The sequence below is a fragment of the Physcomitrium patens genome, chromosome 10 (genome assembly GCF_059467195.1).
Source record: "Physcomitrium patens ecotype Gransden chromosome 10, ASM5946719v1, whole genome shotgun sequence".
Taxonomy (NCBI): Eukaryota; Viridiplantae; Streptophyta; class Bryopsida; order Funariales; family Funariaceae; genus Physcomitrium; species Physcomitrium patens.
The window spans coordinates 8,669,941-8,695,288 of NC_143419.1; positions in this window are offsets into that span (position 1 = coordinate 8,669,941).

Genomic DNA, 25,348 nt, shown 5'->3' on the forward strand with positions numbered 1-25,348 from the left:
GATAGTATATATAGAGGCAAGAGTAAAGTCTTCTTCAGTCTTATCAATGCTTTTTTAGTCTTTAATCTTGTTTCAAGATTTTTTAATCTTTTTTCTTTAACAATAGCTATTTTAGTTTAATATTATATCATCTTTGAGTGATTTTTTAGTTCATTTGAATGATACAAGAGTGTCTTGAGGATTTCTTTTTTAAAGATTCATATCCTTGACAGTGTCAATAGATGTATATTTCTAAAAATCATAAAGTCTTTGCATTATTAGATTTAAAAGCCTCGGTTTTTTTTTTTTTTTTTTTATTTATATATATATATATAGATGAAGATTTTGTCAAAAAAAAGAAATATTTTTAATCAAGAAAATTAAACTTTTACACATATAAGTTATAGATGGTCATTTATTGTCTTTTGAAGATGTTATTCATGACACTATTCCATAAATTATAACAATTAAAGATCATAATAGCATAGTAATATTTAATGTGATAATATTTCCTTCCAATTTGGTTATTTTAGAAATATTGTGATTAAAAAAATATAATCCTCAAATAGATTGGATTTCTTATAATCTTAATTTTTTAGTAGTTTAATCTAAAATTCCATTGATTAATTAGAAATATAGAAGTTTAGTATATCTAAACCCCTACTAGTAGATGCAAGAACTTTTATGGATGATGCAAAAGAAGGATCATCTTTTGCTATATATGCCACATCTATTTTTGATGGTATATACTAATATACGTACAATATCAAAGACTTAATAAAATCACCATTAAAATTACCATTCTTATAGGTATCTCTTAGCTTTGTTTCATGATTAATTGACCAATTTCATTAAGCAAAGATCTACACAAAGATAGATCTACAAAGATTATCTAATTTGGTCTGCATCGAAGAAAGGGATGAATAGAAGACTACTTTTTGAACTAAATATGGATAATTTGAATATAATATCATGCCTTTTAGACTTATAAATGTATCCATTATTTTTCAACATCTCATAAATGATATTTTTTGTGAGTTTTTTGATGATTTTATTTTCTATTATTTAAACAACATTCTAATCTATTCAAAAAATACAAAAAAAATATGAACTTTATGTTTTTCATGTGCTACAAAAATTTAGAGGTATAAGATTATATGCCAAGATGAAAAAGTATATATTCTGCACTATTTAAATTAACTTCTTAGGACAAATCATTTCCAACAAAGGACTAATGATGGATCCAAAGAAAGTCTAGACTATCATAGATTCAAAGATTTCAAAAGCACTCAAAAATATGCAATATTTTTTGGAATTTATCAATTATTACAAGATTTCTATCAATTTGTTTTTTAAAGTTGGGGCCTTTTTTATATGTTTGACATGCAAAGACAAACTTGAGTAGAGAATAGAAGTTGAAGCATCTTTTGAAGCCTTCAAGATAATATTTATTCTGCATCAATTTTATATTGCATTGATTTTTTCAAGACATTCTTCTCAAAAATAGACACATCAAACTTTGTTATAAGTAGTGCTTTGTTACAAATAGAAATAGATGACTAGTTCCACCTAGTAGCTTTTCATTCTAAGAAAATTTTCAGCAATTGAGATTAACTATGAGATCTACAATTAAAAGCTTCTTACAATCATAGATTCATTTCAAAAATGGCATCATTATCTAGAAGGTGCCTTGAGTCTAATTATTATATATAAAAATTACAAGAACTTCAAGTACTTTATATTGATATATGTTTTGAATTATAGCCAAGTTCTTTAGAGTATGTCTTTATTAAGATTTGATTTCAAGATTACTTATCAATTCAAAAAATAATAAGGTTTGTTAGATGTCCTTTCTAGACATTCTTATCTTGCATCAAAAAAATAAAATGTATCTTTTAATCAATAAAAAATTACTCTCTTGAAGCTAGAATATTTTTAATTTTAAGCAATAAAATCAACAATTAACTATTGATTTAACTTTTTTTAAGTAAATTTAATCATGTATGTCTTCTGATCTTCTTTTTGATGATATTAAGAATAATTCCTTTAAGTTTTATAATATTTCTAAGTTCTAGTTTAAGATTAATCTATTTTATTTTGAGGGATGATTATATATTCTAGAAAGAAAAATATGATTACATATTTTTTAAGCTCATCATGACTTTCTACCAACTAGATATTTTGAATACAATGAGACTTTGGAGCCAATATCAAGATATTTTTGGTGGTTTCAAATATAAAAGGTAGTTAAAATTTTTATATAATCATAAGATATTTTTTCAAGATCAAAAACTCCTTGTTATCAACTTTATAGATTTTTTCAGCCATTATCTATTTTAAAACAACCATGATCTTTTTTTTCTATGGATTATATCATAAATCTTCTAGTCTCAAGTTTGTATTATTCTATATTTGTGATAATAGATTGTTTTATTAAAAATTTATATTTTATATTATGTAAAAAATCTATCACAAGTGAAAAAATGGCTAAATTTTTTTTAACAATATCTATCGCTGTTGTACTATAAAAGCTTATAGTATGTAAAAATTAGTTAAAATATATTATATGTTAATAAATCTAGATGTATGTTAGAATGGTTAATAGATTAATTTAAAGACAGTGGATTTAAGAAACTTTATTTTGAGTTTTATTTTTTTTGATTATAGCATTTAAAAAAATTGTAAGATCTTAATATTTAGTATAAAGCCTTGAGAGGAGATTAGAGCCTAAAGAAGAAAATCTTAACTAGTAGGAGGCTTATTTGAAGGGATGAAAGCAAGACATGGTTGGATGAAGGCAAGGAATGGGGATCTTCATTCCTATTGGTCGAAGGCCATATCCAATGGGCTTCAAGGAGGCTCCCTCACGCCTTATTAGTGATTAGGGTTTTTCTTTCGAAGTCATTTGAGCTTTGGAGGCTAAAGTCAGTAAGTTCAAGATTTTGGATATAATTTGGGTGAAGAGTTTGTGTGCTTTCGAGTTTTTATGAAGGAGATATAGGTGTTCAAAGTTAAGGTATCAAATTAGTATCTATTGTCACTCTTTGAAGCATAACATATGCGTACAGAGAGCAATGAAAGATCGGCGATTGGAGTTGGAGAGGAAATTTTCTTAGCTACACTTTACACATACCGTTTGATGCATTCCAAGTCTAGATGAAGGAGTTATAGGGCATTGAAGACAGTACATGTAATTTAAAGGCAGTAAGTGAGTCATTTTATTGACAGTAATGGTTGGAGCCATATCTTGAGTTCCTAAGCGAATTTTTGGCTCAAAATTCCTATAAGTGTGAGTTATTAAGTTAAGAAGCTATAGATCAAAGTTTCATAGTATTTGAGTACTTATTTTGTGAGATATAAAGAAATTAACACATGGATGTATGTAAGCTAGGATTTAAAGCTATTGTTAGGGTTTTGGTGATATCTCAAGATCCGTGATGAATTTGTAGTTGAATTTTTTGTGGAAGTTTTTGAAAGTATATCAGTACTTCATGTAAAATTTAAGATTGTTTGGACGGTCCGATCGTGAGATATGAGCTGTTGAAGTTCGGAAAACATCTCTCATAAGGATATATAAGGTTTTAAGATCTTTATCATACATTTGGATGTTTTCTTGGTACTTGGGCTTATATTTTGATATAATTATCGAAAAAAAAAATATTATATTTATAAACTTAGTATTTTATATCTTAGACTTGATTGAGTATTTAGTGGGAGCCAGAAGTCCAACACTTTCTTGAAGCAAACTCTCTCTACCCCGACATCGCTATCATAGAATGTCCAAAGATATTATATCAGATAAAAAGACTTAATTTATATTAAAATTTTGAAGAATTATTTTTAGAATTCTAAATATAGATGTAAAATTCTCTTCAATTTTTTATTCTTAAATTAATAGATAAAAAAATGAATGAATCAAGTTCTAAAGTAATAATTGAGGTATATCATTAAGTATTATTAAGATGATTGGATAACTCTTTCGCTATTGATAGAATTTATATACAATAATTTGATATATTTTTCTACTCAATAAATACTTTTTTTTGTCAATTATGATTATCATCCATGACTTGATACTTTTGACTTTTCAAAAGTTAATAATCTTATGGCGAAAGGTTTGGTGAATTGTTTGTCAGAGCTACATATAATAGTAAAGGCCTAATCAAAGATGCTCAAGAATGACAAAAGAAGAATGCAGATGCCTATTGCAAGAAATAATCACAATTCACTATAAGGTACAAAATATGACTACTTTGTTGCAATATCAAAATCATTTGTCTTTGTGACAAGTTAGACTATTGTAGGCTTTGATCTTTTTCTATTTGTGAAAAAATAAATCTTCTTGCTTATTGATTATATCTACTAGAGTCTATGAAGATCAATCTCATATTTCATATATTACTTCTTTAGCCATATAAGACAATGGATATCTTGAAAAGAAGACAAATGCCACCTCTTCCTATTGAAGTGGATAATAATCAAGTATTTGAGGTAGAAAAAGTCTTAGATTCAAGGTGGCACCAAAATAATTTGGAATATCTTGTTCATTGGCATAGATATGATATTAATGAACACACATGGAAGCCATTAAAGAATCTTGTAAATACAGCAAAGAAGGTTGAGACTTTTCATCAATGATATCTATTAAAATCAAAATGAAGAATACTAAATCTTTACTATAAAAGAAACAATACATAGAAAACATAGCATTCTAACTCTTGTTCTTGTTTATAACTTTTGTATATTTGTAATGCTAAAGAGATAGAGAACCAACAACTAGTAGATTGAACTGAAGAACTATCACATGCTAACTTACTGGATAAGACATTGTAATTGTCACAACCTTCAAGATGATGTAATAGAGATGAAGATCTTTAAGAATGATATGTCTTTTGTTGAATAGATGGCAAAATACAATGTGTTTGGTATCACAACTTAAGAATAAACTTCCAATATTTGGTGATTTTTTTAGAAGTAGGAACAATTCTTGATGGTATTTCAAATGTTTTATATAAAAAGAGTTATGAAGGCCTCAATAACAATCATATAATAGGGTGGTCTTTTTGCCTTGGTATGAAATACTATCGTTGGTCAAGAAGACCTATGAACTATCTTCAAAGGCAACAAAGATTGGAATATGTGGCAAACACAATTTTTAGTATCTTTGATTTTTTCAATATATGATGACCACTCTTTGTAGAACTCATTTTTAAAAGGGGAGATAATATCATGGATATACAAAAAAAAATTATATTTACTTATGTGATTAAATAGAAATAGATAAAAATAGATTTATTTCATAATATCTTTTAGAAAAACTTCCTAAAAGCTTCATGAACACTACTTTGACTTCATATGAGTTTGTAGTTACTTAATAGGTTAAAAACTTAATCAACAAGTTAATCACATGCTATACATATTAGGAGCTTGCAAAATAAGCTAATTATGTGGCACACAAATAAAAAACTTGCTTTATAATTTAAAATATGTGTCTTGCAAAGTCAACATGTTTTTGAGGTCTTATAGAATATTTCCATGTAGTTCTTATTTAGATAGTATATATGGAAGCAAGAATAAAGTCTTCTTCACTCTTGTCAATGCCTTTTTAGTTCTTATTCTTGTTTCAAGACTTTCTAATCTTTTTGCCTTTAGCAATAGCCATTTTAGTTTAATACTATATCAACTTTGAGTGATTTTCTAGTTTTTTTAAGTAATAAAAGATTATATTGAAGATTTTTTTTCTAAGATTCATGTTCTTGACACCAATCACCTATATATATATATATATATGTAAAAAGGCAAATTTGCATCTTAAAAGCTTCTAAAAAGTTTTTTTTATAAGATAACATCAAATTTATCTACTTTTATTTATTTTTATATATCCATATTATCCAAATAATTATTGAAGTAAATATTTATGTTTGTAATATTTATTGAAAATAAAATTTAAAAAAATCCATATTTATTATTATTTATTCAAAGAATTTTGGAATATCTAAGACAAACATAAGTCTTTACAAATATTAATTTAAAGTCACTTACAACCTTGCTATAACAAATAAAAATATTTATGAAAGACAACATTCAATACAAAATATAGACACTTTGAAGATAATGATATGTCATTTAGATTAACAATTATCTTTGCAATTTTTTAATGTATAATAAATGATTTCTTTTAAAATTATTCTGATTAATATTTTAGTTATTTATTTAGATTATTTCTTAATGTGCATAGGAACAAAAATGATCTTAATTTTCTTATAAATTTGATGGTACAAAAATAAATAAAATATTCAAAAATTACAACTTTATTACAATAAAATTGGTAAAATAATAAACAATAAAACAATAAAGTCAAATCAAATCAAATTAAAAAAATAAAGTCAACAAAGTTTTTAACTTGTTAAAAGATCCTTTTACCTGAGCACCACCAGTATCATTAAATGAAAATTTAATCAAACATTATTTTCGAATGTAGATACATACGATTTTGCACTTAGCCTAGCATTTTCACAACAATGATTACCTTTCTACCTCTTGTTGACTACACACTCTACTTATTCAGCAACTTGAAAAATTCCTCCAGACCAGCACTTCAGGTTTATTTTTCTTTACAATCTTTCTTTGAATGGGTTGCAGAGTTTTGAAAGAGCATAGTTTTTGAGGGAAGCTTGAATTGGTGAAGAAAAGTAAGCACATAGGGCGAAGTGTTCAAGTTGTGGAACTACATCACCACTAAGTTCCAGTGGAGCTCAAATCGACTTGCAATTAAGCGGTGATCGGTAGACATGATTTTATGCCTTGTGTAGGTTCTGAGTTTACTTCAAGGATATTTGTGGAATGGTCTATTTTCCTCACTTTCTTCACCCTCAAGCATTTCCATAGAAAATAGGGTGATTTTGTATTTGGAGCATGAGAAACAGACCTTACTATTTCTAATGAATGCAAAACATTATAGACAAGATGTTGGGGGTAGGGTGCACCATTTACATCTTTTTGTGTGAGAATTTCTACTGACTTTCAAGCTGTGTGTGCATTGGCTTTTTCTCCTTCGTTGCTGGGTCCATGTTGATTCCAGTTGCTCAACTTCACGACCACCAGGAAGGCGTGAGAAGAATGGGGTCATTTTCGTTTGGTTCACTTCAATATGCTTAAACTATGCAGTATTGAATCCTCATTCTCGAACTGTTTAAAGTTGCGACAAGGTTTTCGTTGAGAAATATTCACACATGGTTCTGTGCTCAGAGTAACATTTTTGTTCACATAGTTGAAATTAGATCCTTCAACTACTGGTTCCAATGGGATCTGTTATAATCCTCAAGTTTTGAAAGAGTCTAGCAACTTTTAAGGGAAAACGGCATCTATCTTAGCATCCCATTCTGACATTCATCCTGGTGGGAATTAGGGGGTAGCCTTCAGAAAACAAGTACAAAATGGTGGAGAAACTCATCCGAAGTTTATAGTTCGACATGGTCTCTTTCCGGGCCTGTTGACGGCTAGACATGTATCAATCCGACGAAGGCAAACGTGGTATGCTTCAATGGTGCAATGTTTGCATGTGGCACATAACATCCCTTGGGATTTCGGGTGTTTTCTCACTATTTGATGTAGAATGTTGTGATATATCATATACGTAATATAAACAATCTCGTTCTGTAGCGACCTCGCTACATCTTTCGAAAAGTACATTATTGCCCACTGGAGTAAAATTCTTCCATCCATCTGGAGCACGTAATATTTCAATCCTCTTGGCAGATTGCGCAACGGCATTTCCTACAATCATACACTTCTTGACAAATGCATCTACTCCTTGTCATGGAGTTTTCTGGAAAGTGAGTTACGTGCATTTTTCACTTTTCTCTCACACGAATTCATTCTCTGCTCACCAATATAAAGAGTCAGGATGTCTCCAGCGGCATTGGCGCATTGGGTTTGCTAAAGTTTTCATCACTTTCGGAAGCATGCAGTATTTCCTACAAGGTCTTCGTTGCAGGGGCGAGAACTACAGACCCATTCATGTGAAATGCCGTAACTAGAAGGATAGATGCTCTACAGATCCACATCAATTCATTCTTGAATTAAGATTCGTGCAAGGAGGTTCCACAACTTAGTTTTCATTGACTTCGATATAATTATGACATGCAATTTCATTGTTTAGTTATAATCAAGCTTGTTCAGTGGGTATGCTTCGTTACTCTCACTTGTAGTGGAATGACACAACTTGAACTCATAGATTGCTGCATATGCCAGAAACTCTATACAATGTAGTTCTAAATATGCTGTTGGAATGGCGCCACAACTTACCTCAAGTAGATATACCGGATGAGGTTGAAGATGAAAACAAGTTGCTTCAAAAATCCGTTGTTGGTGATTTCCAAGGAAACCAGACTTTCAAATGCAATGGCATGATGTTGAGGACTTTATGGAACGACGGCGCCTGGCAGCAGAGATAAGAATGTACTAAACCCACTGGCAAATTCCCGAAACTTAATGCGATCGAATCCATCAATCTTCCAAAATGATGGATTCGAGACCTTTCTCACAATTCACCGCAATTTTGTTGCTTCAGAGTTGCTACTTAGTTGTTAGTTAGTCATTCGCAGATGGAGATCAAGTGACATGTTTGTAATGAACAAATGAAGGAGATACCCCTCTTCCAGCCTAGTTATCTACCATTTACACTACCGGTATTTGCAAATCGTCCACTGCAGCAATATTTAGATCCTAAAAGACCACGAATGTACTATATCATGCTGCAGAGGTGTGTTTTTTGATGTTCAAGAGGCTTGAGTTTTGTGGAGGCCACTTACGCAATGAAGAACTCTTGATCTAGGTTCTCAAGTAAAACCGCGACATCTCTGGTACCTCACTCAAGAGCATGGCATTTCCATTGCTCATTCTATGCCAATAATCTGGAAACAAATTTTGCATTACAACTGAAAAGAAAAGTCAGGAACAGTGCAGTTGAAGCAATGAGTTTCAGGAATTCTTTCAAGGATTCTGATTGGTGTCAGACTAATTCTACACAACGGCTTCAGATGCAAAGATGAGATCACGCTCATGCTGGAGGAATCTGACAAGTTGCCATTTTTCCAGTGAAGACATGGAGTTTCAAGAAAATGCATACGAAGCTGACTCTGCAGTCTTGAGTTTTCAGCTGGAATCTACTGAGTGGTTGTAAATAGGTCTATGTAGAAATTTGCATTTTATTTATTTTTGTTGCAATACTAGCTGTGTAATTGTAAGGCTGACAATGAATGTGTGTGTGTGTATATATATATATATATATATATGTCTTTTTGTATATAGTTTTGTTCAAGTATAGGTTGCGAGCACTTAAATTGCTGTATAATCGTGGTCAATCAAGTCATAAATTATAGTGTTGGTGTTGAGAGATTGTTTTTGAAAGAACAGGTTTTTAGAAATTGATGATATTCTCTTCTTACTATTTTCTATATTCAATGTGAATAAAATGAAAAATTTCGATTCTTTGTGTAAATTTGAAGTATATTTTACTGTGAAATGTTATAAATATCATTTATAATTGCACAAATTGAACTATATTTTTTACAAACATAACAAGAGTTTTTTTTATTATTATTATTTTAAATCTATCTTCATTATTTAAAGTTTATTTATGTACTCCAAGAATAACTAAAATTAAAAAAATAATAATAAATAAAAATCCTGTGCACATACCATACAATGCATAAATTAAATAACCCCATAGTAAAATTTTAATAATAAATTTGATCTAACTAAATATATATATATATATATATATATATATATTACAATAAAACATTATTCTATTGAATAAAATTAAAAGACAAATCTATGGTTTATTAATTACAAAATTTTGTATCTAAGATATCTTGTTGTAAAGCATATATATATATATGCAAGTTGTCGTAAGTTTTAAAACTTCTTATTCAATATTCTTGTTTTCACAAAGAACAATAGTAGTTATATGTGTCAACATAGAATTAGATTTTTTAAAAAAAATTTCTCCTAACTTCGTTCCTAGCTCTTAAATCTCTAATATGTTAATTTTTAATTCATAGATATAAAAAAATTGCTAAATATATTCAAAGTTTTTAAACACAATCAATAATTTTGAGGCACATAATCTGTAATCATTTAATATACTTTAATTGTTTAGATAAATATTTATTTATCTAATTGTATAATTATAGAAATAATTGTTTTATTTGAGAGTTGGTTTTTTAAAACTATCATACTTATTATTGTGAAATTATTTAACATATGATTTAGAGTAGTCAACATAAAAGGTTAATTTCTGCTAATAAAATTAAGAAGTAGTAACAAGAATAAATCATTGTAAAACACAATAAAGTAGCAAATTGTGAAGATATATTAAAAAAAAATTATCAACTATAATATAAAAAGATACAAAATTAAAGTTTGAGATTAGTAGTGGTCTTACATTAGTTACAAGCCTAAAAAGATGGTCGTCTAAAATTTTAGCAATTTGTTGCATAATATTATAAGAAAAAATATTCTATTAAAAATGATTACCAAGTCTTTAAAAATAAACTCTTTTGAAATGTTTGCAGAAGTTTTCAAAAACATTATATAAAAATTTGAAAGCATACAGAGGATTGTATTTGTTGCAACCATAGAATTATTGTAGAACATAAATAATAAAACAATAATACCACCAAACAAAATAACATTATACATCAAAATTATACCATCATTAAACCTTGAAAATAATTAAGATCTTAAATCTAACAATAAAGATATTAATTAAAAATATTGACTTATTAAAATTATATATTGTATGAAACAACAAACAAAGAAACAAGATGTTAATCTGATAATAAATCTACATATGCATACCATATAATAATAGCCAGGATTTAATTATACCATTACAACAATATGAAGATAAGCATTTTAACTTCACATGACCTAATTCACAATATCATCTTTAAATTTGAGAATATAAAAGATACTCAAACAAGATGACCATAAATGATATCAAAAGACCAACACAAAATTACTAAATACAAAATAAAAACAAAAGGACAATTTCAAAGAGTGTCCTTTTGTTTTTAACATTTCTTCACTTAATATACCTTTTTAGAAAAAAAGAATGTACACAAGTCACTGGGAAATGGATCAAATAGGGCGTCCTTTTCCCTCAACAGAGAATCACATGGGTTCATTCACTTATTTAGTCATAAGGTCCAAACTTTTGCTTGAAAGGATCCTTGGACACGTCATCTGGATAGAAACACAACAAGCACATGGAATAAAGTACTCTCCCTGCATGAATCTCTGAAACTTCCATCATAGGCTGTGAAGTTTCACACTTCTAACCCGTCCATCTCAGCATGATCGAAGCCTTACCCCATAATCCAACGCACTCTAGACACTGAATTACTACAAGGTGTCAAACCTGAGGCCAGTTTCTTAATAACAGCAAGACAAAGTATTGACCTTCTGCTTTCATCCACAACTTTGTCACCCAAACCGTTGTAACATGGTTGGCCACTAGCCAAGATTTGGTTCCACCTCTAAAGTGCGGTGAGCTCCAATTTCTTACTCCGAGATGGTGATCAGAGATCCTTTGACAAAAACCATTTCAGAACAGTTTCAAAGAATGTAGAAGCATGAGGAGGACAAACCCCATAGCCTGACCACAGTGAGCTCGCATTCCATGTCCTACTGGTAACCAGAAAAATGGCTGTAATCTAACATTAGGCAACTGAAATTTTAGAGATTCAGGAAATGGGTCCACTGAACTAGTCATTTTCATTCCTGTTTTTGTAAAAAGGTGAGATGAATAAGAGAGTACACTACAGAGCATGATAGACTTACCGGGAACACATTGCATGAGAGTCGCAGACACAAAAGGGAGCAAATTCAGTGAAGGAAGCTCAGTAGCATCGGAACCACATTGCAATGCATTCTCAGAAGCGATGAATTTCATGTGTTACTCGATAAGGTCGGTCACAACCTAGAAACATACTACACTGCTTACACTTCTCTACCGATACAATAAATTACACTTTATGAGCACATTGGATGCAAAATAAGGAATAATGGTGTGTAAAGCTCCAAAGGTCTCAGTAAGTTTCTTCAGAGATAAAAAGGTTACCTAATCAAGAAGAACAAGTCAGCTTTCTTCTGAAGGTTGTCGAATAGAAGCCTCTTTCCAGACCGTCTTCCTCTTCAGGGTGAAGTAGAGACAGCATTGTGAATTTAGCATCGATCAGTTGAATCAGGTGCTCAACAGCATAGAACAAAGTCCAAGCGCGCAGAAAGCACAACCGTTACGAGTTAATGGTAATTATCAAAGACATCGGAAGAGAGGTATCCATGGTCTCGATGTATCCACGAATTTGGGCAGTAAAGCATGCCAAACAGTGACGAAAAAGATGCTAAAGGATTGAATAAAACCTTTTGGTTAATGAAAGCATGATATATGAAAACAAAAATATAGGACGTGGCGAGTCCTCACAGCTCCCGGCAGGATCATTTCAAGCTGCCGTTGAAAAGGGATCCCAGCAGTTGTTTGTAAAATTAGGATGATGAGACGGATCAAAGAGGCATCAAGAACACTGCCCTATCGCTTTCCCCTCATTAATTAAAACAACCAATCCTAGAGCGGAGCAGGACAAAAGCGGAAGGAAAAGCAAACAACACACTAAACTCATGTCGCATAACCAAGGTGTTCGAAAGGGCATGCGGTGAATTCACAAGCACTTCATCCAACGACCAGTCCTGTGGGTATCTCAGAACAGCTTCCAAAAACTCCAACAAAGTGCAATCTAACCTCCACTCCCAATATGGTGTAGTTGAATTGTGCTCATCAAATTGACTTGTGACGACGAACTCCACGACAGTCCAAGGATGGTGAGCTTCACGGATCCCTTCCTGATGAGGCTTTCGTGAGATTATCCCCTCCCACAAAAAGTTGGCCCGGCTATCATCTCCGAATCAGAACCTGAGGTGGTGAAGACACTAGACAGCACAATTCGACACAACGAAAGATTTCGAGTTAAGAAATATTTCAACCTTATTTTCAAAGAGCAGCATGGAAGAGATTAGTGCAAAGCAGTTCCTAAACAAGAGAACCACACAACCCAGTTCCAATTGTATGCAAGTTTGAAGCGTACCCACTCTTAGAAAATGTGGCTTGTTTGTCGTCATGCTGTTCAGAACGACTGTTGATGAATGAGAATGTTGCTACAATAAAATAAAATAAAAACCAACCCTAATATGAGCTTATTACTTGCTGAGTCTGAGGTAGCCCTTTAAACTCTAAAAGTTATGTAACTCATGAAAAGAAAACTAACAACTAACAAAAACAACAAAGCACCACTTGTTGTGTTAGAATAATTGTTTGAAAATTTGAAAAATTTAGATCATAAAATGATTGCAATAGAAGCATTAAAAAAAAATTAGTGGAAAATGTAACTTGAATGAAGATAAAGAAGAAGTTGGTTTGTTGATAAAGAAGAAGTATAGATTTTTAGTGGTAAATATAATTTCATAATGGTGTCATATTGTAATTTTTTATAGTATTTAAAAATTAACTAAAGTAGATAATATATTTATAAGTATTGATGTATTTTAAAATGGTTAGTAGGTTGATATAAAGAGAGTTGATGTAAGAAAATTTATTTTGAGGTTTATCTATATTGATTATAGTGTTTAAAATATATAGGATTTAGATATTTAGTATAAAATTTAAGGAGAAGATTGGGGCTCAAAAATGAAGATTCAAACCTCTAAGAAGCTTATTTGGAGGGATGAAAGTAATGTATGGATGGATGAAGGCTAAAAGGAAAGATTTTCATTCCTATTGGTCAAAGGCCATATCTAATAGGCATTTAAGAGACTGTCTGCGACCATAACAAGGATTTTGATGACTTTAGAAGAAGCATTTAAGAATCAAAAGCAAGAGTTGTAAAGTTTAGGATTTGGACTACAGTTTATATACTAATTTTAGAGGATTTGGAGTTAGGGTGATGAAATCATAGCCGTTTGAAGTTAAGGTGTATTTTTAATATATATTATTGCTCTTTAGAAGATAGAAGGAATTTTATGATAGATTTTGGAGATTGGGAGTAGCGGCCACAAGGGTGATTTCAAGATATACATCTTTTGTGAAAGAATTTCTATATTTGGAGTTTGTATGAAGAAGTTATAGAGCGTTGAAGACAACATATGTAATTCAAAGGTAGTAAGTGAGTCATTTTGTTGATAGTAATGGTTGGAGCCATATCTTGAGTTTCCAAATGAATTTTTGGCTCAAAATTTCTAGAAGTTTGTGTTATTAGGTTAAGAAGCTGTATATCAAAGATTTATAGTATTTTAATACTTAGTTTGTGAGATATGAAGAAAATTGGACATAGGTGTATGTAAGCAAGGATTTAAAGCTACTGTTAGGATTTTGGCAATATCTCAAGATCCGTGATAGACTTGTAATTGAAATTTGTTGCAATAGTTTTTAAAAGTACATAGATACTTCATGTAAAATTTTGGTTTTTTTGGACAATCCAATCATGAGTTATGAGCTATTGAAGTTCGGAAAAAATTCACCTTAAGGATATACAAAGTTAAATAATATTTTTATGACATTTTTGGTGATCTTTGGTACTTAGGGCTGATGTTATGATGTAATTGCCTATATAGGGACAATATTATATATAGACTTAGTGTTTTTTTTTTTTATCTAGAGGTTTGATTGAGCAATTAGTGATAATTAAAAGTCAAGCGCTTTCTTAAGATAAATTCGCTCTATCTCGGCAATGGATAATAAGTAAGTTAGTTTATTGATAGTAAATAAATAAACAAAATAATATTCTTGAGATTCTATTATAATTTAAGGAATTTAAAAAAAAGAAAAAAAAAAGAAAAAAAAAACTTTTTATTTTTGAAGCTTGTTTTTATGTTTTGGATAAGGGTTGATTATAGAATAGGAATCATTAATCTCTCAATTGGAAGTTTTTGCAAATAAACTCTTAGCCTCAACTTATCTAAAATATCTTTGAATGAATTATCATCAATATAAGTTGAATCTAGAAAAGAAAATTATAATCTACATAGATTTTTTTTACTTTTAAAGCAAGTAGCTTAACACAAAGAGGCTTCTTGTATCAATACGATGGTACTTCACAACTAAAAAGTTTTAGATTTTAAGTCAAGTAGTGGCAATAATTACATTCAACCTTTCTATATTATATTATTTTTAAGATTTAGAATTTTAGCTAGGTTATTTTTACATTGTTGTATTATATGAAGTCTGCTTGAGAATGTATTAGATACCTAGCTATGGAAGAAAAAAAAGAAACTTGTAATAAGATGATCCTAACAACTTTAATAGAATCCTAAATAAACTCAAATTAAATTATAATAATGTTGATCAATCTTTAATTAAATCTAAAAGAATTTTTAAGAATTATAAAAAAAAAAAACATAAAAAATATTAAATTAATCTTAATAAATTATATATAATATAAAAATATTAAAGAAATATCAAAAATAGATATCTTAATAGAATCCTAATTAAATCCTAATATAACCACCAAGAAATCCTAATAAAATCTTAAACCAATTTTAATCAAATCTTAAATCAAATCTTAAGTTAAATCATAATTAAAATCTTAATAAATTTTAAGAAAATTCTAGGTCAAATACTAATAAAATCCTAGTGAAATTCTAATCAAACCTTAAACAAATCTTAATCAAATCCTAATCAAATTCTAGTCAAATCTTAATAAAATCATATTCAATTCCTAATCAAAATTTTGCTAAATCTTAATCAAATCCAAAAAATTACTAAATCCTAAACAAATCCAAGATTCTAAATCAATCTTAACCAAATTTTAATCAAATCCTAAATCTTAAACAATTCTTAATAATCCATTATTAATTTAAAAATTTGATAATTAATGATTAAATTATTGATTTTGACTCAAAAATTTTACACCTTGCAACAATTAGGTAAGCAACAAGCATAAAAAGATTGAAAAAGATTGCATATACCATTTGCAAGAAAAGCTCTCAAAAACTTTTGGTTTTTGGCCGTCTTCTTTTTGTTACTTGAATATTGATCTTTTAACAAAGATTTTTTCTTATTAAACCATTCAATTGCTCTACAATTTGGATTATATATAGATAATCAAATTTAAATTTCTCTTGCCAAATTTTTTTTTCAATCAAACTAAAAAATATTATAAGATTGCAAAATTCCTCACTAATCTTAAATCTCAATTATCTGAGACCATAATCCATAAAAACCCTCAAATATTTCAATCTAACTGCTCAATTGATTTCAAATTTCTCACATTCATAACAATCACAACAACAACTTTTTCAATTTTTACTTACATATATACTACAAAACTCACAAAATCCTGAAATTTGTAAATCTATTTTTATTTTTTAAAATTTAAAATCCTTCAAAATCTTAATATTAATCCAAATGATATGAAACCAACACTCAAATTTTTTTCTCAAATCTGCTTTCAAATTTTACTATCAAATTTGCAAAAGATTTCTAAAGTGGTATGTAGTCTTGTACCTCAGGATTTGATTTTGATTCAAGTTGAAAATTGGTCCTCTCTAGGTATCAATTTTTATTAATTTGAGGTAATTTTAGTTGTAGCCTATTGTTAAGTCTTTCTTAAACTTGTCCATATTACTTTCTTATCTCATTTATTTTAATTTGGCTCATTTATGCTTTTACAATGTAAATAGAAGTTCTTTCTATAAAAAAATAATATTAAGACTAAAATTTTTAATACCTTTCTATAATTTATTATTATTTTTTTACTACATCTTTCTACTAGGCTCTTCTATAATAACATTCATATTTTTATTTCCCACCATATAATCGTATTACTATACAATAATTCTTAGACTATCTCTTGATTATTTTTACTTCTAAACTATATTTTTTAAGATAATACTCATAACCCTTGGGCAATAGAGTATTTAATTTAACAAGAATGAAAAAAATAAAAGTAAAAATAAAAATAAATTTTATACTATTTATAGAATAAATATTGAATTTATATGTTTATTTTTTCTATTGATTATTTTAGAAGTTGATTTGTAATGATTCCATTTAGATACATAGAATTTGATGCATTTTTTTATTTTATTTCTAAAATTAAAAAATCTTTAAATATATTTTTATATTAAAATAATAATAATAATAATATATTAAAGCTTTCTAATTTTGAAATTATTATTAGTTGTAAAATTTGAAATAATACAAATTATTCATTGTATAAATTAGGTGCTTTGATTTACTAGATAGGAAAAATTTGAGTCGCTTGTTGTACAAATCAAGTATATTTATTTAATGGACCTAAATGATTTAAGTTACTTGTTGTATAGATGTCACGGACATATGCATGTAAGCTAGTAATTACAAGTATAGATATATAGAAGTAAGTTAAAGTAGGTAAAAATAAATTAATTCTATAATATTTGCTATTGAAGCTTCCTAGAAGCTTCATAGACGTTGCTTTGACTTTGTAGGTATCTTTAATTGACTTTTTGGATTAAAAACATGGTCAATAAGTTGGCCATGTGCCACACATGTTGTTAGCTTGAAGACCAAGCTAACTATGTGGCCCATACATAGAAAAACTTGCCTTGTAAGTCAAGGCATGTGTCCTACAAAGTCAACACATATTAGAGGTCCTATAGAACATTGCCACGTAGCCTCTAGTTAGATAGTATATATAGAGACAAGAATGAAGCCTTCTTCACTCATATCAACTCCTTTCTTGCTTCCAATGTAGTTTCAAGGGTCTCTAGTTTTCTTGGCTTTTGGCAATAGCCATTCTAGTTTCTTTTTTAATATACATATCAAGTTATTTCTATTGTGTCATCTTTCTTTGAGAGAAGTTTCACTTGTTTATTTTTTTATATCATGTTCTTGTCCTTGACAAATTGACAAGAATACACTTATAATATCAGAGCTTTGTCTAATCTTGATTAAGAGTGGATTACTCCTTTTTCTTGATAAGACAAAAGCATATTAGAAGTTGTAGATTACCCTCTTCTAAACTGATATTGTCTTTAGTATTTTCTTTGTTCTCAAGTCCTCTTTTCTATTTGTCTTGAGTGATATTAAACATCTTCTCTTTTTTGAGTATTATCAAACCAAAACTTATTGAAATGAAGAGTGCAATAGCACAAATACAAGAGCAATTGAGGGAGTTAATGCTTACAATGCATCAATTCAATTTACCTCAACAACGAGCAACAAGATTGGCAGGAAGTAAAGATATAGAAATGATTGGAGTTGCTTCAACATCTACACCAAATCATGTTCTTTCTTCTATGGTGGAACATCCTTCTAGTGTTAGAGAACCAAGAATTATCTTATCAAAGAAGTTTCATGGCACTAGATTAAAGTTTAGAGGATTTATTAATCAAGTACAACTTGTGATTGAACTTCAATCTCAAAGCTATTCAACTCCAGGATCGCAAGTTAGATTCATTGGTATGCTTCTTTCAGGTTCAGCATTATCATGGTTTTTATCTTTTTTTGAACGATGAGATCTAATATTGGATAATCTAGAAGCTTTTTTGGTGGAGTTTTGATCCATGTATAGAGAACATGATGTAATTCATGTTGTAACCAAAAAGATCTGTATTATGCGAGAAGGCAATCGATCAGTAACGTTGTATGCTTCACAATTTTGACAACTTGTAACTGATATCAAGTGGGATGATGCTGCACTTATTAGCCGATTTCTCTATGGATTACAATATGAGGTAAAAAAAATTAATGCTCAACTTACCTGATCTTCAAACATTGAGTCAAGCAATTGATTTTGTTGTGAAGTGCGACAATCGTCTTTTTGATTTTCGATCTGAGAACCATATAAGTAGACCTCAACGTTACTATAATTCAATGGCGACACCAACATCTCTTCAACATATACATTCGGAAGTAGAGGATATGCAAATTGATGCGGTACATTTCAAACCTCTTATTAAGTAAAAAAAAACTCCTTGTCGTGAAGAAGGATTGTGCTTATATTGTAGAGAACCTAAACATACTACTCAACATTATTCAAAGAAGCGACGCAACTAGAAAATGAGGAGTATGACAATCAAAAAAGATAGCATGTTGGAAAACAAATTTGTCCAACTACAATAGGGACCTTGTGGCTGGAACCTTGTGCAATGCTTAGTGAAGGTCCTATCCTCTCCTCAGAACCCTATCCATGTTTTATGATAAATGTTATTCTAGGACCTAAACATCACAAAGCCTCTGCCTTGCTAGATTCAGGAACCTTAGCATGTTTCTTAGATAAAAAAATTGCTAAAAGACATAGCATATTTTTAGTGAAGAAAACTAAACCTGTTCATATAGAAGTCATAGATGGTCGTCCGTTGTCTTTACGAGATGTTACTCATGAAATTCTTCCAATAAAAAAAACAACTAATGGTCATAGTAGCTTTATAATATTTAATATCATTAGATCTCTTTCTAATCCAATCATTTTAGATTTATCATGGCTAGAAAAATATAATCCTAAAATAGATTGGACTTCTCGTAGTCTCAACTTTTCTGAAAGTATAACTAAGATCATAGTTCATCAAGTAGAAAGTCATAAATTTAGTATAATTAAACTTATATTTGTAGGTGCAACAGCTTTCTTGTATGCTGCAAAAGAAGGATCACCTTGTGTCATTTATGCCACACCTGTTTCTACTAGTGGAAAGACTTCAAGTGGCATTCCAAGCCAATAACAAGATTTTCAAGATGTATTTGAAAAGAAGAAAGCTGATATTCTTTCGAAATATGATGTTTCGAAGAATGTTGTTTCGAAGAATTGCCGATGTGTTTCTTGGAATGGTGTATGAAGTTCTTAGCCAGATTTTTTTCAATATACTCGTTAAGTTCAGCCAACTCATTTTGAGATAAATTGTAGATTGGTCCAAACGGCGGTTGTGCTCCTTCTTGAAGGTCAATTGAGCAATCATAAGATGTGTGTCGATTATTGAGGATTGAAGAAAATCACTATCAAAAATAAGTACCCGCTACCTTTGATATTTGGACTCCTTGATCAGTTGAATTAAGTTAAGATGTATACAAAAATAGATCTATAAGGAGCATACAATCAGGTACGCATTAAAGAACGAGATGAATGGAAGACTACGTTTTGAACAAGGTATGGACATTTCGAATACAACATCATGCCTTTTGGACTTACAAATGGACCAGCAACATTCCAACATCTAATAAATGATGTCTTTTGGGAGTTTTTAGATGATTTTGTTGTCTGTTATCTAAACGACATCTTAATCTATTCTAAGACTTCAAAAGAACATGAACTTCATATTTGTCGTATGTTACAAAAACTAAGAGATGTGAGACTCTATGCTAAGATAGAAAAGTGTGTATTTCACACTATTCAAGTCGACTTCTTAGGATACATCATTTCAAATGATAGACTTATGGTAGATCTTAAGAAAGTTCAAACTATTATGGATTGGAAGATCCCAAAAACGATAAGAGATGTCTAATGCTTTTTGAAATTTGCCAACTACTATCAGATCTTGATCAAAGATTTCTCTCAAGTTGTAGCTCCACTTATATGTTTGACTTATAAAGATAAATTGTAATGGAATCAAGAAGCAGATGTAGCATTTGAAGCTTTGAAGACAACCTTTATTTCTGCACCAATCTTGTATCGTGTTAATTTTTCTAAGCCATTTTTTATGAAAACAGACGAATTAGACTTTGCTTTGGATGCCATATTGTCACAAATGGAAACAGATGATAAACTTCATCTAATAGCTTTTCATTCCAAAAAATTTTTAGTAGTTGAGATCAACTACGAGATCTACGATAAAGAACTTCTTTTAATCGTGGATTCGTTTCAAGAATGGCACCATTATCTAGAAGGTGCTTCTAGCCCAGTGATAGTGTATATGGATCATAAGAACCTTGAATATTTTATGTCAGCACATCTTTTGAATCGTCGCCAAGCCCATTGCAGTATATCTTTCTTAAGATTCAAATTCAAGATCACTTATCAGCCAAGAAAACAAGGTTTGTCCAATGCCTTGTTTAGACGTTCTTATCTTGCACCAAAAGAAGGAGATGTTGCTTTCGATCAACAACGGACAATTTTTTTGAAGCCAAAGCATCTTCATCTTCGAGGAATGAAATCACTACTAACTGTTGATTCAACTTTCATTAAGCAAGTTTAGTCAAGTATGTCTTTTGATCTTCTTATTCATAATATTAAGGAAAATCCTTCAAAGTCTTATAATACTTCTAAGTTTGAATTCAAGAAGAATCTGCTATATTTTGAGGGACGCCTATATGTTCCAAAAGATGAAGCTCGATTATGTGTTCTTCAAGCTCGTCATGACTTTCTAGTAGGAGGGCATTTTCGGTATAATAAAACTTTGGAACTAATATCCAAGGACTTTTGGTGGCCCCAAATATAGAAGACAGTCAAAGATTTTGTACAATCTTGTGATGTTTGCTCGAGATCAAAAACTCCTCGTCATTGACCTTACGAACTTCTTCAACCATTATCCATTCCAGAACAACCATGGTCTTCTATTTTTATGGAATTCATCACGGATCTTCCAATTATAGATTCTTATGATACTATATTTGTCATAGTATATCGTTTTACCAAGATGGTACATTTTGTATCATGTACAAAATCTATCACAGGCAAAGAAACAACTAAGCTCTTTCTTGACAATATCTATCACTATCTTGGATTATCCAAAGATATTATATCAGATAAGGGAACTCAATTTGTATGAAGATTTTGGCGGACTCTTTTTAAGATTTTAAAAGTAGATATAAAATTAACCTTGGCATTTCATCCACAAATTGATGGACAAATGGAGCGTGTTAATCAAATTTTGGAGCAGTATTTAAGATGTATCATTAACTACCAATAAGATGATTAGTCAACTCTTTTGCCATTGGCAGAGTTTGCTTACAATAATATGGTACATTCTTCTACAAAATAAATACCTTTCTTTGTTAATTATGGTTATCATCCATGACTTGATACTTTTGAATTTTCAAAAATTGATAATCCTGCTGCAAAAGATTTAGCAATTCATTTGTCAGAGCTACATGCAATGATGAAGGCACACTTAAAAGAAGCTCAAGAACAACTAAAGGTCAATATGGATGTCTATCAAAAGGAATAATCACCATTCCACATGGGTGATAAGGTATGGTTACTTTATTGCAATATCAACACCACTTGTCCTTGTGACAAGTTGGACTATCGAAGGCTTGGACCATTTTCTATTTTTGCACAAATCAATCCAGTTGCATATCGTTTACACCTACCAGTGTCATGATATAATTCAATTAATAGGTGAAAGAGTGTGGAGATTATTATAATTTAAGAGATCTTAGTTCAAAGTATTAGAAAAAATTATCTTAGAAATATAGTTAATAGTCAAAGGGGTAGAAAAATTAAAAGGTACCAATGCTGCCTTTTAGAAAGGTGACTTCTACTTACTTTGTAGCACCATAAGTAAGGCAAATCAAAGTAGATTAAAAAAATAAATGATATAAGCATCTTTAGAAGGAAGTTAAGAGTAAATTCTAGAAAAAATTACTTAAAAAAATTAGATATTGATACCCGGAGAGGGCCAGTTATGAATCAGGATTGAAATCAGACCCTAGGGCACAAAACCGAGTCTCGATGATGACTCCAGGGTTCTTTTGGAGATCAAAGAGTGAAATTTGATAGCTGATTGAATAAGCTTTTTATGAGTATTGATTTTGAGGGATTTGGAGTTGATATGACTTTATAAGAGCTTTGCAAAGTTAAGGTTTGTTTTGGTTGACTTTGGTTTTATGAAGTAAAATAGGGTTTACGTTTTGGGTGATTTCAAGTGTTTTGTAATAGATCTACAGGTGAAATTTTGTAAGTTTATGGTTATAGTTGTGTTTAATATGTGTCGTTAATTTGAGCTTGATCTAACGGTTGAATTGAAGGATATTGAGGTTTAAGTGGGTCAAGGTCTCAAAAAATAGAATTTTAGGTCTAATGGGGGTTTTTAAGCTTTCTTGCAATCTACTGCTTGGATTGGAGTGAAACTTGCATGAAAGGATATTAGAATTGTTTTTCTATGTGTATGAGAATTTTGAGATGAATCAAATGGTGCAAAAGAGAGATATTGGCTCTGAAAGATTGGCATCAAGATTAGAGAAGGAGGCTAGCCAATTCCTCAATTTGGTAACTTCGATTCTTTTCAATTTTTTTGTGCTTGTTTCCAACTTAGTTTTTAAGAAGTTTGCAAAATTTGAGTTAAGATCAATGGTTTATTCTTTAGTTATTGAGGATTATATCTGTTATAAGAATTATCAGGGTTTGATTGGGATTTATTTAGGGTTTAGGATTTAGATAGGGTTTGGTTTAGAGTTTAGGATTTGGTTTAGAGTTTAGATTGGGATTTGATTTAGGATTTAGGATTTAGATTAGGATTTAGTTAGGATTTGATTTAGAGTTTAGAGTTTGGATTAGGGTTTGATTAGGATTTGGTTTAGAGTTTAGAGTTTGGATTAGGATTTGATTAGGAGTTAAGATTTGATTAGGATTTGGTTTAGGATTTGGTTTAGGATTTAGAATTTGGATTAGGATTTGGATTAGGATTTAGATTAGGATTTAGGATTTGATTTAGGGATTGGTTTAAAGTTTATGGTTTGATTAAGGTTTGATTAGGATTTGATTAGGGTTTGATTTAGGATTTAAGGTTTAAGATTTAATCAATTTTGGCCTAAAGTTTGAATGAAGTTCAATAGGATTTTGACTAGAATTAAATAAAGATTGAATTGAGATATATTTGAGTGATATTTGTGATCCTTCTAATATTTCTTTAAGAGTTCTTATTGTTTGTTTGAAATTTCTTAGAGTTTTTTTTGAATTCGATTAAGCTTGCTTAGCATTATTATGGTCTAATTAGAGCTTTATTAGTATTCTATTAGAATTAGGATTTTCTTGTTGCAAATTCCATTCTTTCTTCCACAACTAGGTGCCCAGAGCATTCTCAAGCAAGACTTCACGTATTATGACATCGAAGTCAATGAAAATCCATCCAGTATTCTACATGTCTCTTCTTGAACCATACAAGACAGTGGTCATACCAAGAAGAAGACAAGCTCCACTTCCTCCCATAGAAGTGGACAATAATAAAGAATTTAAAGTGGAAGAAGTCTTAGATTCAAGGCAGTGTCGCGGATAGAGAGAGTTTGCCTCAAGAAAGCATTGGGCTTCTGGCTGCCACTAAATACTCAATCAAGTCTAAGATATAAAAATATCAAGTTTATATTCAACTGCATATTCATTACGGATCTTGAAATATCACCAAAATCCTAACATTAGCTTTAAACCCTAGCTTATATACACCCGCATGCTAATTTCTTCATATGTCACAAAAAAAGTATTCAAATACTATGAAACTTTTATCTATAGCTTCTTAACTTAATAACTCACACTTATAGGAATTTTGAGCCAAAATTTCACCCAGAAACTCAAGATATGGCTCTAACCATTACTATCAACAAAATGACTCACTTACTGCCTTTGAATTACATGTGCTGTCTTCAATGCTCTGTAACTCCTTCATCCACACTTAGAATTCATCAAAAAATACATATAAAGTGTAGCCAAGAAAGTTTTCTCTCTACTTCCACTCGCCAATCTTTCATTGCTCTCCGTATGCATATGTTATGCTTCAAAGAGTGACAATAGGTACTAATTTGACACCTTAACTTTGAACACCTATATCTCCTTCAAAAAAACTCGAAATCATACAAACTCATCACCCAAATTATACCCAAAACCTTGAACTTGCTGATCTTAGCCTCCAAAGCTCGAATGACTTCGAAAGAGCAACCCTAATTCCTAATAAGCCCTCGGGCAGCCTCCTTGAAGCCCATTGGATATGGCCTTCGACCAATAGGAATGAAGATCTCCATTCCTTGCCTTCATCCAACCATGCCTTGCTTTTATCCCTCCTAATAAGCCTCCTATTAGTTAAGATTTTCTTCTTTAGGCTCTAATCTCCTCTCAAGGCTTTATACTAAATATTTAGATCTTACAATTGTTTTAAATGCCATAATCAAAAAAGATAAAAGTCAAAATAAAGTTTCTTAAATCCACTCTCTTTAAATTAATCTATTAACTATTCTAATATACATCTAGATTTATTGATATATAATATATTTTAACTAATTTTTACATACTATAAGCTTTTACAGTACGACAGCGATGCCAAAATAAATTAGAATATCTTATCCATTGATGCGGATATGATATTAGTGAATGTACATGGGAGCTTGTAAAGAATCTTGCAAATACAA